Below are 14148 nucleotides of genomic sequence, written 5' to 3'. Positions count from 1 at the left end.
GCACAGCAAGGGGAAGGGAATGGAAAGCGAATCGTGCTTCTGTGTCATGAAAAATGTATGCAGCATATTGGGCAATGCAATCTCTCTAATTGTTAGTATCACTTTCACCAATAGAAATATCAGAGACAAAACTTGAGGGCTTAATAAGCACATATTTTGTTACACACAGAGGAATTTGCGTCCAAGGGTACAATGAAAGTATTAACTATGCTTGTACCTTCTCAGCATCACAGTTACAAGACAGAGGAGTTCAGCATAAGGACGACTCTAATGCCTGCAGTGTCACTGCATTACATTGGAACATGAATTCTTTATGACCGTCTGGGTAGGATGCCTTGGTTTATGAGGTTGAACACCAAGAGGGTTTCCAAGATCAAAAGGCAATCATGGCTTCTATATTTTTCTGTGCAAAGCATAAATGGGACTATTTTACTATCATTCAGCAATCCTTTAATTTGCTAGAAGAACAAAAATAGGTATCTTTCTGTTTGGCAATCATGGCTTCTATATTTTTCTGTGCAAAGCATAAACTGGGACTATTTTACTATCACTCAGCAATCCTTTAATTTGCTAGAACAACAAAAATAGGTATCTTTTTGTTTGAATCAGACTATAATTATACTCATCCTATGTATGCCTAGTTGCATGAGAAAGAAGGTGCATAATTAAAAAGACCTAAGACTCTGAGACATTAAAAACAGGGCTACTTGTACCCGCCCTGGATATTATTTTAAATCACAGGGAAGGTTCCATGCCCTTAATAGTTCTCCCATTAAGCCTTAACTTCATCCTGATGCTCCTCAAAATCCATTTATGAGAGCAGGGCTTAATGTACACAGAAATGTGCAATTTTTGCACAGGCTGGAAAATGCCTCTGTATGCTCCTCAAAATCCATTTATGAGAGCAGGGCTTAATAAATCGCCTGAAATTGTACACAGAAATGTGCAATTTTGTACCGGCTGGAAAATGCCTCTGGAAAGTGCCTAGGGCTCTGATCAGATTCCCCAAAGGATCTTTGCGCACACTACAGCCCTGGGTATAAAGCTTTTCAAATGCAAATTACCCTTGGAAGGTTAGCGATGCCTTGCACACAAACAGTTCCTAGAGGCTGGTGGCATTTGACCCCTGCATGCAGAAAACTTTACCAGCTTGAAGTCTCCTTCTGAGGTACATTTCAGATGACTCCAGGGGTGTCAATGGGGCCCCAGGGCGCACAGACCTGTGTGTCAGCAGATGCTACCTGGCGCTTGGACTGTAGTCTTTTTTCAGAAAATGTTCTAACCTTAACCCTAACCCTGCTCTGACTTAATTTCCCAGGTTTCTCACCAGCCCTGCAGAATGAGCCTTTGGAACAGTTTCTGTGGAAAAGCCACAGGCAACTTGAGGGCTATGATTCCCGAGGTCTCTTAGTTCACCAAGAACATTTCAAGATGAGTGAACGAGCTACAAAATCTAGCTACAGTTTTGTCAGATTCCTACATGTGAATTTGATATTTGACATGATTATACTAAAAAAAAAGTTCCAGATCACCTTAGACAATCTTGATCTCTTGATGTAGATTGCTCTGTTGACAGTTTTTCATGTAAAATTAAAATAAAAAAGTGAATGTTGTAATTTTGTTGAATTCTTCTAAAAGTATATCCTTTTTTTAAAAAAAAAGGATATTGGTGTGTCAATATGAAGTTGTCAACCACCTCTTTTAGGTTGAACTATCTTTTATTGTAAGATTATATCTATCCTAATTTGAAGGCATTAAGCTGTCCTTTATTTTATAAAACTATGGTGATAGCAGTTGAATAGAAAGAATGGTAATTCAAACTTTTCTAAATTTCCCTTATTCATAAAAGCCTAGCATTGATTTATACCATAATGTGAATTCACTTGATTTCCTGCTTAGAGGGAGTGGATGCGCTAAGAAAGAAAGGGTGAAGGGGATAGAGAAAAGGACAAAGAGAAGAAATATCCAGAAGCCTTAGAACCTTGAGGAAGGGTTGGTACAGGAGGAGCACTCTCGTGGGGGTTTTGAGAGGCGGAGGGCAGTGTGAGGGATCCGGGCCCGGGGGCCAAACAGGAAGAAGGAAGACCTCCCCAAACAAATTCTATCTCTTTTGTCATGTGACCAGAGGCTTTCCCTGGCTGTCAGGATATATTTGTGGTAATCACTGCCTCGCAGAGCTAAAAGCCAAAGCCTCCCCTGCAAAGTCATCTTGGAGGTGTTACCTTTTACACAAATCGAAAAGTTGTACTCAAAAGGTCATTGGATGTGTTTATTTATAGATACACCTGGAAAAAATTGTGTTTTATTTGACTTTTATAGATCTATCCCTCTGAGGACATTTTAATGTCTGTAGAGAAACAGAGAGATGTTGCTTAGGCACAGTCAAATCTAATAGAAACCAAAGGTCTTGCCGACACAAGTCCATGTTACAAGGAAATTCTCCATAAATAACATTTCTACTATTTTGAAGATTGTCTCCACCATCCCTTCACTCCTTTAACAAATATTTATTTGGAATGAGTTAGACCTCTTCACCCCACCCAATTCAACTGACTCATATTCACCAGCCAAAGAAGGATGCAAGGATGTCAAATATATAAATAGCAAAGGCCACATTTATATTAAGAGGAAAATATATTTTTTAATATCTAGAAACTCTGGCAGAAGTCTGACTTTTTTTTAAGAGTTGTGACCATTAGTCTGGGAAATGACCCCTCACCTGGTGGCCTGTTATTGAAATCTCTCTGGGACACTCAGCGCCTTTCGTTTACAACAAAGAAAGCCTCGTTCTGCAGCTACATAAAAGGATCTTCTAATAAAAAAGCTTCTTACCTGTCTCAAAGGAATATCGGAAGGATGAATTAGATAATGCCTTCAAACGGTACTTTTAAACGGTGCGAAGGAAATACAGGGTGCTATCACTATGGTCATTTGTTAGAGATAATATTACTTGTTTTCCTTGGAAAAACAACCTGTCCACTTAAAAAAAAAAAGCAAATATACCTAAAGCAGACATTTCATGAGCTTAAAAATGTATTTGTAACTAGATGGACATTTTCCTTCTCCCTTCCTCCCCTCCAGGTGCAAGCAACCCCATGGGACCTGAGATTTCTATAGTCAAGGTTGGGAAAAGAACAGACAGGCAATAGCAATACATAAGCAGAAAATGGTAGAGAATGAAATTACAGAAACCTCGTAAGAGCAGACCTTTGACCATGGACAAATCAAACTCTTGGCCATACTGGCTGGATACTTTGACCCGGAGATGTTAAGCAACATTCCCAACATTACACAGTTAGTTAGGAACAGAGCTGAGGTAGTTCTTAAACATAACCAAATGGCTGGAAGGACAAGAGAAAGGCCCCCATCCCTGTCTCAACATCACCATGCCTGGTCCCGAACCTGCCTCACATTCAAGTTCATGAAGAGGGCAGCCAAGCCCCAGGACTCTAGAGCATGAGGGTTAGGAGTTAGGACCCTCAAGTCTGGTGACCCAGGCTCCTTCCTAACCCAGTCTACTGCCTGGTTGGGTAACCTTGGACAAATAATCTCTCTAAACTTAATTTCCCTCAGCTGTAAAGTAGATATTATCAGTTCTACTCACCATAGGGCTGTTGAGAGGATTAAATGAGTCTACATAGACAGTGTTTAGCATAATGTCTAATGATAATTGTTGCTTTTAATGTCTCTAGATAGCAAAATTAAATGAGGATTAAATGAGAAAATGCATATAAAATGCTCAGCACGATGCCTGACACCATAATAAGTAATCAACAAATATTGGGAAGCATTACTACTTCATACTCCCACACAAGCATATGTCCTGGGGATCTCACTCGGAGTTCAATTTGCTGACAGTCACATGGAAGAAACAGACATGTGGTCAAATAAATGCTCTAAGTTGGGGTGAACAAACCAAGCCCACGGGCCCAATCCCTGCCTGTGTTTGTATAGTCCAGGAGCTAAGAATGGTTTTTAGATTTTTAAATGTTTGGGGAGGGGGGCGGGAATCAAATGAAAAGAATATTTCATGACATATGAAGAGTGTATGAATCCCAAATCTTGGTGTCCATAATTAAATGTTATTGGCCCATAGCCACTCACTCATTTAGATATTGTCTATAACTGCTTATACCCTATCACAGCCAAATTCAATAGTTGCAGCAGAGAGCATATGTCTGGCAAAACTAAAGTTGTTTACTCTCTTCCTCTTTAGAGAAAAACTTGCCATCCCTTGCCCTATCTTGAGCAATATTACAATACATACGAGCACTGAAGGATGTTATAGAAGCAGTGGTTGGGAATGGGGGGCACCTATCACTATTTCCTTAAGGAGCTGAGCCTTTAAAAGTTGAGTAGGAGACCTGGCTGGTATGGCTCAGTTGGTTGAGCGTCATCCTATGCACCAAAAAGTTGTTGGCTGGATTCCCAGTCAGGGCACATGTCCAGGTTGCAGGAGGCAGCCGATTGATGTAGCACTCTGGTCTCTCTCCCTCTCCCTCTCCCTCTCCTTCTCCCTCTCTTCCCTCCTCCTCCTGCCCCCTCTCCCTCCCTCCCTCTCCCTTCCCCTCTCTAAAAACCAATAAAAAATCTTTTTTTAATGGGTGGGAATTTTCCAGGTGGAAAATGAGACATGGATGTACAAATACCCAAAATCATGGTACAGCAAAAGATTCTGGGAAAATAATAAGACACTGGGTACTTCTTTAAATCTATCCCAATCTCATGATCCTAGCAACACCCGTGAATGTCATCGCTACGTGTTCCTGTGCAGGCACACACTAGGTTTTCCATTGTCTGGGGATCTCCAGAACATTTTCCTTAATGCCAGAACAATTCTCTTCTCTCAGAAACATCACATAGAACTTTGGATCCCTCTGAGGTTTTCAAGTTTCTGATAGAAATGAGACGTAATGGCCTCATTATGAATACACGCCATCTTGCCCATGTCCAGTTTCATCAGCATGTGTCACAGGAATACTCTGTACCTGTGGCCGGCTCTTATTGCATGCTTGCCTATGACTGTTTAAGGAGCACTGAGACACGCACTCCATGGATAAAAGGAGTGGAGACAGAAGAAAATAAACAAGAGATGACAGGGCTCAGCAGGTGGCACACAAATGACACCTGGTACATAGCACAGCTGGCGAAAAGGTGTTAAAGTCCTCTGATCCTGGAGCCAGAAGATGAGCAGCTCTGACAACCAGGGGCATTTCTGAAACCTGTGACACGGAGGAGAAGCAAATGGCAAACGCTTAAGGCACCGGGGCTTGTGACTCAGCACTGGCTTCACTTCATGAAGTCAACCGAAGGCTCTGCTCCTGTAAACTCAGAGGGTACCATAAATCTGAAGTCACATGACAGAAACTAAGACAGAATCCCAGTGTGAAATATATATTAAAAAACATGCAAGTATCAGTTCACCTTCTTCTGACTTGGAAGTGTTGGCCAACCGCCCAGAGTAGCTCTATGCCCCCGAACTTCTCGCTTCCACGCAGCTCACCCCAGCAATGCCAGGCACCCAGGGCAGCCTGAGCCTTACTTCACTGTTCTTCACCCAAACTTCATTCATCCCACAAGTCGATCGAGCTCCTCTATGAGGCAAGCACGATGCGAGGTGCTGGTGATAGTGTGGGGACCAGATGGTTGTCCCTGCTCTCACAGAGCTTTCTGCAGACCTATGTGATGGTCAACAAACTGAATGCTCTAGAACCATGGTCGGCAAACTGCGGCTTGGGAGCCACATGCGGCTCTTTGGCCCCTTGAGTGTGGCTCTTCCTAAGCCTTAGGACTACCCTAATTAAGTTAATAACAATGTACCTACCTATATAGTTTAAGTTTAAAAAATTTGGCTCTCCAAAGAAATTTCAATCGTTGTACTGTTGATATTTGGCTCTGTTGACTAATGAGTTTGCCGACCACTGCTCTAGAATGAAACCAGTAAGGGGCCTGAGAGAACCATGCTGGACAGTGGTCTACAGTGATAAGGGAGGGAGGATGGACACCTCCCCGCCCTCGTGGACAGTCCCTTAGCGGTCCCTAAGCAGCATGATCGGTATCCTGCCTTTAGGTAGTGTTGAGTAAACACACCAGGCTTTCACTTACAGCCACAAGGCAGAGGGGCTGCGCTAAGGAGACAAATGCAAGACACATGCAGTACTCAGTACTCAAAACATCTCCGCCTGCCCTGCGTCCATCTCTCCCCCCCCCCCCCCGCCCAAGTTGGGTGCTCTCCCAAAGTCTCCTCAGTACCGCTGCACATTGACTTGGGTGGGCATCCCCACCAGGTGAGCAGAGATGCATAGACACATGTACACACCAGCAGGGGCACCGCTTGTGTTCTTTCCTGGGAACCTACACAGCACCAGAGAAAATAAATAGAAAACTCCCATTTGTCCAGCTCCTGGTTCATTACCTATGTTGGACCTGCCTGAGCCACGCATAGACGCAAACCAGCACCCCAGCGACGGGCACACATACCACTTACGGAGTGACCCTGGATGCAAAGAAATTGTGCAGTTTGAATTACTAAGGTCAAAAATGAATCCACACTGCATATTTATCATCCCCCAAACAACATTCACGCCATAAATCAAGCTCTAGCACTTAGTAGAAATGCTTCCAGGTACAAAGTACCTCATTGTTATGTTCCTCACCCACCAATGGTGTATTTTCTTAACTATAAGGCCAAAGGCAGCAAACCATTCAACTAAATAGGGAAATGCTCTGGATGCAGCAAATAGTCTCTATGCCACCAAACTCCAATAAAGGCGGAAGGAAATACACTTCCTTTGCCCTCAATACACAGAATGTGCATTAGTTTGAGAAAGGCTGAGGGACCCACTTATAACCTCTCTCACAATGGCAATTGAGCAAACTACCTGCTCTTTGTAGAGAATAACTACATATAAATCTCCTTCAATCAAAATGAGTAATAGTGTTACTTTAATATTTATGTGTGTGCCCAAAGTATACTCAGCCCTATACAATAAATACGATTGTCCCAAACACACAGCAGCCTCTGCTCTGAGGACCTTTACAATCAAACGTATAAATAAACCAAGAAGGAAACCTGCAAATGGAGCCCTGAGCTGGAAACCAGGATCAGAGGTGGAATGCTTCCAATGGTATGTGGGCTGCCTCTGGCTTCAAACACAGGAGAGAACAAAAAAAAAACAAAAAAATGAGAAAGGAGACAGTGACCAGGTGGAATGGGGAGTGCTGTCACTCCCCCAGGGCACCATCACGAAATGGAGCCCTGAGCTGGAAACCAGGATCAGAGGTGGGATGCTTCCATCGGTATGTGGGCTGCTTCTGGCTTCAAACACAGAAGAGAACAAAACAAAAAACAAAAAAAACAAAAAAACGAGAAAGGAGACAGTGACCAGGTGGAAAGGGGAGTGCTGTCACTCCCCCAGGGCACCATCACAGGCTGATGTCAAGCAGAAACTCCTTCACAAGGTGACACTAAGCACAGAGACTGTAGCCGAGGGGATTAGTTGCAGGCGATGGTCTCTGAGATAAGAGTGGGTTAGGATCCTGGCTCTCCCAGATGTGTGATTTGGATGGCGGTTTCTTTATCTGTTAGATCGGGTAACAATGGCATCTATACTAATAAAAGCCTAGGTGGTCCTCGCTCGTGACATCCCACAAGATAGCCACCATAAGATGGCCACCACAAGATGGCTGCGCACACAGCAGAGGCAGGTCCCGGCGGCCGCTCTGCGAAGTGAGGCCTGGGGGTCCCACGGCTCCTCCGCATGGCACGGAGGAGGCGGGTCCCGGTGGAGGAGGTGAGTCACAGCAGGGGAGGGCAGTTGTGGGCAATTGTGCCAGCAGGGGAGGGCAGTTGGGGCCATTGGACCAGCAGGAGAGGGCAGTTGTGGGCAATCAGGCTGGCAGGGGAGGGCAGTTCTGGGTGACCAGGCCAGAAGGGGAGGGCAGTTGGGGGTTATTTGGCTGGTGGGGGAGCAGTTAGGCATCAATCAGGCTGGCAGGGGAGCAGTTAGGGGGCTATTAGGCTGGCAGGCAGAAGCCATTAGGGCCAATCAGGCAGGCAAGCAGTTAGAAGTCAGCGGTCCTGGATTGTGAGAGGGATGTCTGGCTGCCGGTTTAGGTCCGATCCCACAGGGACATGCCCCGAGGGATCCCAGATTGGAGAGGGTGCAGGCCAGGCTGCGGGACACCCGGCCCCCCCATGCATGAATTTTGTGCATCGGGCCTCTAGTAATTAAATAAAATATTGAAGAAAGCACAGTGCCCAATGTACCAATAAAGTTCTAAATAAATCTTATCTATACTTTTTTTTAAAATATATATATTTGCCCTCATCTTAAAGACAAAAGGACATGGATGAATGGTGTGCCTGGCACCTGAAAGGCCTTAGCATCATCACTGGGTAAGTCTAAAGCTAGTTTTGTCAGAAAAGACAAAAATATTAGACTAAATCATCCTGAAGCTCCCTTATATCCTTAAAATAATTCCATGGGATTAACATCAGTAAGTTCCTATCTAACTCACATTTCTTATCAAAATGCCAAGCACCACATGGGCTCTCTTGTTCTCTATAATCTAGATTCAGTGTTGCCACAAATCAAATTGTCTCCTGAGACACAGCTGACAAATTTAGGCTAGAATGTGGGTGTTTGTCCTGCTCCCAGGAAAGAACTACGAGAAGGGGTCAACCTCCCTTTTCTTATACTTCAACATCAACCCCAAGAAGCACCGGCTCTCTTTGTTCTGAAAGCCACCTGACTTTAGCTCTTCCCCAGGGAGGAGGCGGCAACCATTACCTTCTACCTCTGGAAAAATGCCCCAAGGCCTGGAATAATAAAATTATATCCAATTTACTTTGTGACTTTTTCCCAAATCTTGTACCACTGAAATAAAACAGTACAATGCTTACTCTCAATAATAAAGATGAGATTGGAAGTGCATGAGTAATTACCATAAAAGGAATCACAGAGATGCATCTTTTCTAGGAAAATATTTAACAACGGGGGATTTCTGAAGCCCAGGGTTGTGGTTCTGAGGGGCATACATGCAATTTCAAAATATCTCTTCAATCATATTTTCCTTAATCATCAACGAAATACCCTCACCCTTTTGATAAGAGCTAGATACTGTTTCATTTCCTTAGTGTTTCACAAGCATTTTGAAATCCTGTAACAAAGGGCAATATGAAATGGATGTATGAGATTTATCTAAAATCCAATTGTGTTTAGCAACAATACTGCTTAGAGAAATCCCTTGTATAAGATCATGTGTGATATGTTCACACGGCAATGCACAGTAGCCACAACAAATGATGTGAGCGATTACTTAAGCTGTGGGTATTGATGTTGTCCCCATCTCCCTTTCCTCTGGCTATTTGAGTCCCTTTTGAACATAGCTCATTTCTATGTAATCTACATCCTTTGAATGTGCTGCTTCTCTCACATATAAATTAAGTTATATTCCCTAAAAGCTAAAGACAGTACACAAACCAAGAGAATACCAACTCTGCATGTCTCCATTGTGCTTATAATAATAAATGTTGATTTTTGTTCCATTTCAGTAACTGTGGAGCAGTTCCAATTTTTGAGATATAATGCAGAAAATATAAATAGTTGTATCATACTGTATTTTATCATAATGACAAGCTGATTGGATGGCGTGATATTGGTAATAAAAAAAAAAAAGAAAGAAAGAAACATGGGTTTAAGTCATAAAATCTGAGTTTCCATCCTGGCCCCATCATTTATTACATGTGTCTGAGACATAGTCCACTCCCTCCCCTGTAAAATGAGACAGGACAGTCCCCTCAGAGGGTCATTATGAGAATTAAATAAAGGAGAGAGCACCATGCAAATATTAGGTGTGATTCTATCATTTAATCAACGCCATCTCAAATCCTTTGGAGAAAAGGGTGGAATGATGAATTGAATGGAGATGATAGATAGATAGATAGATAGATAGATAGATAGATAGATAGATAATAGGTAGATAAAGGCAAAGACAGAGATAGACAGAATTTATTATTAATAATAATCCCCAGTATATGCATAACATTTGTCATTACTATCTAAACATCAAAAGTCACAGAGTCTCTGTGTCCAGCTGTGCAACTTGTGGCCTGTGCCAGGGCATCCCTCCAGCTGAGAGGATGGGTGGGAGAATACACCCACACTCCACCCATGAAGGGCAGGTCCTGGCGCAGGGCTGTGTCTTCCTGGAGGTAAAGACACCTTTTTCTAATTCTCACAAAGCCTCCTAAGGACTAGCAACAAGCCTGACCAGACTCACTGCACTAAATCCCCAGACACTTCTGAGAGATACTATTGCCAGACTCTTACAAGTTAGAAAACAGAAACTCAGAAAACAGAAATGAACCATCCAAAGGGCTGAAGCATGAATTAAGGTCTTCCGACACCTAGGCCAATGCAATGTCTAGCACACAGCAAACACCCGCGAACAAAGGAACTCCTGAATAAGTGTTCATCAGACTGATAGAAAGCTGGACAAGACATGACAACGCCTCAACCACAGAAGTTAAACTTCACACCAATAGATCCTGAATCCACAAAAGGGAGAGGTCATGTCAAGAACCTAGAATACAAATCTAGGACAGACAGACATAACCTCCACCACATATTATACAATAACATATAATTCTTTCCATCAAAATGCTGTTATAAGTAGAAGAAACAGACCTAAATCAACACAATTAAGTGTTAATAGGAACCATGATAGAAACCCAATCCAATGTCTTTTCCAGTTTTTATCTCTAAACTGACGGAGAATTCAGATAAACACTCTCAAGACAAGGTGAAATGGGGCCTGAGACCTGATGGGACTGGAAGTTGGGAGGGTGGCCCTGAGGTATGAGTTCCAGAACTCTTGGTGGTGAATCTGTCAACACATACTGGCTGCCAGGGGTGCCCCCGAGGGTGGGCAGCTAGAGCATCTTCCTTCTGCAGGTGGGGCTGAGCATAAAAGACCCCAGGGATGCAATCTGAACAGTGAACAGAGAGTATAAACCTCACTAATAAACAAGGTGCATATTAAAACAAGGCACCATTTTTTACTTATAAAGCTCAGCGCTTAGTCCTTAGCTAGTACTGTGAATTATTAAAATAATATTCTTTCCTTTAGTTGGGGACAGGGGTCAGGTACGAACAATGGGAACAGTACTTCTATATGTACTTGGGAGAAATGTACATTTGCACGATTATTTTCATAAAATAACCCGGTGATGTTTATTAAATCCCATAAACTTTGATCCAGTAAAACCTCTTATAGGCTCTAGAATAAGGAAGTAAGCCAAATTCTGGGAAATCCACATGAACACATATGCATTTCCTATGTACATTAGAATGTAATCCGTGCTTATCTTTTTAAAAAAAAATTGGCAGAAAAAGGACACATATGTAATACCCTTTGTAATACTTTTAGCAATAAAAAATAAATAAATAAATAAATTTAAAAAACTAGGCAAAATATACATATATTCAATGTACCATTTTAACCATTTTTAAGTTACTGTTCAGTGGCATTAACTATATTCACATTGTTATGCAGCCATCACCACCACCCATCATCCATCTCTAGAACTTTTTCATTGTTCTCAACATAAACTCCATACCCATTAAACAATAACTCCCCATTCCTCCCTCCCCAAACCCCTGGCAACCACTACTCTATTTTCTGTCCCCATAAATTTGACTATTCTAGGTACTTCATATAAGTGGAATCATACAATATTCATCCTTCCCTATCTGGCTTACTTCACTTATAATGTTTCAAGGTTCATCTATATTGTCGCATGTATCAGAATTTCATTCCTTTTTAAGGTTAAATAACATTGTGCTGTGTTCCTATATCACATTTTGTTTATTCATTTCTTCATCAGTGGGCATTTTGGTTGTTTCCATCTTTAGGCTGTTGTGAATAATGCTACCATGAATGCTGGTGTAGAAATATCTGTTCAAATCCCCACTTTCAATTCTTTTGAGAATGTACCTAGAGGTGGAATTACTTCAGTTTTTTTTATATATCAATGAAAAATTAGAAGCAATCATTATTAGACAGAATGCTTCTAATTGACATTCTGTCTCCTTTTAGTATGAGGACTCCAGGGACCTCACAACCTGAGAGTAGATCATTTTTCTATAGATGCACTCACTTCTTGCCTACAAAAGACTAATATATAAACCCAAATACAAATTGTATCTTTAAAACAGGAAATTTAACAGCCAAGGGACTTCAATTTTAACCTGTTGACTTAGTGATCATTGAATCGGATCAATAGTATTTGGCTTTGAAAGTCTACTATTTAATGGAATTGATTGTTCTATATGTGGGCTTGGTAGTTGTATGGCTGTTCATGTCACAAAAGCTGTTCATGTCCCAAGACAGATGAAGTTTGCTGACCAGAACTCTCCTGGTCAGAACTGCGACATAATGGCAGGCCTGCCTTGCGACTTTGCTAACTTCCATCACTGCCCACCTACTTCCTTTTCTGATTGATATGTTTTTTCTTATGACTCATTTACTTAACTCATAGTAGCTTTATTATATGCTAATGTAACCAGTTTTGTATTTTACTTCTTGCTTCTGGACCTAAGCAATATTTATATTTGTCATGTTTTGCATTTAACTACAGTCATTTTTATGCTTTGATTTTATAGATAATTCCCAGAGATGCAGAAGGACCTTCTTTTCACTGGTGTCTACATTTGAATTACAAAAATAGTTTCTAAGTCAGGAAAGTAAGTAATCCATGTTAGGAAAAGTTCCTTTTTAAATCATGCTTTTAAAAATATAAGCACTTCGGAACTTGTAACAGGGTCCCAGCATGAATCTAAGCTATGTTCTCTTAAAAATTTAGCGTAGCCTGGCCAGTGTGGCTCAGTGTTTGAGCATTGACCCATGAACCAGGAGGTCACAGTTTGATTCCTGGTCAGAGCACAGGCTCAATCTCCAGTAGGAGGGGTGCAGGAGGCGGCCAGCCGATGATTCTCTCTCATCATTGACGTTTCTATCTCTCTCTCTCCCTCTCCCTTCCTCTCTGAAATCAATAAAAATGTATTTTTTAAAAATTTAGCATATCTGGACATTGCAAAAGCACTGGTGGAACAGGTTCACAAGGGATCTATTTTAATGATGATCAAGATTCTTTCTAGAAAAGAATTCATCCTAATCAGAGCCAATGGCCCCAGCTGGGAAGGGAGAATTCAATGAGCGCATAGTGAAAGAGCCTGTCACTCGGACTCTTCCTCCAGCCCACTCCCATGGCAGAGTGTGCCGATAGGGGCCAAAATACTTCTTTCTCTGAAGCCTGCATGGGACCTTCAGACTATACAACATCAGCAACATCGGTGCCAGTGGTAGCTAGGTGGTGGCATCAGCAGCTTCATGCACATTGTCACTCAGGGTGCTGGCTGCTGGAATGCTCTACATGGTAACAAGCACACGGGTCAGTGCCCTCATTACATCAGGTGACTTGAACATTGTCCACATTGGGTGGACACTGGTGACATAGCTGAGCTGGCTGTCTTCAGTAACTGCAGTCATTATTATAGCAAGCCAGGAGAAGATGTTTCTAAAATTTACATAACAGATATTTCTTAGAGATTTTTATACTATTTTACCAAATTTGAGGGGGCTGAACTCTCCACAGACCAAATGAGAACAGATATACAGAAATAATATTTTGTGACTGTTGTGTATACTGTCCCATACCAATGTAACGATGGCCCAGAAATGTGGTTCACACACCTAAAGTTAAGTTTTAGTTGGATAGAGTCATTTCTCTTATGGAAAATACTTCATTCTCCAATGACAGAAAGCCAACTAATCACTATTATTCCTATTAAAATCAAGCTACAGCTAGCATTAAAGTGGTTATTTTTAAATTTAAAAATATATATATTTTTAAATGACATCATAAACACTTATTTCCACCACTCAAAATGAACATTAATATTGTGTCATAAGTGCTTCAGATCTTTGTGTTTAAGAAATAAAGCATCACAGTCAAGTATACTGTCCCCTACATTCTCTTCTCCACTACCTTTCCCATACCTCACCCTCCCCCCCACCCCACAAGAGGAAATCATGGATGCAATTTGTAAATACACAACAAATAATGTAACACATTATTTATAG

This window comes from Myotis brandtii, unplaced genomic scaffold, assembly GCF_000412655.1.
Source record: "Myotis brandtii unplaced genomic scaffold, ASM41265v1 scaffold53, whole genome shotgun sequence".
Taxonomy (NCBI): domain Eukaryota; kingdom Metazoa; phylum Chordata; class Mammalia; order Chiroptera; family Vespertilionidae; genus Myotis; species Myotis brandtii.
This window is presented reverse-complemented; position numbering follows the sequence as displayed.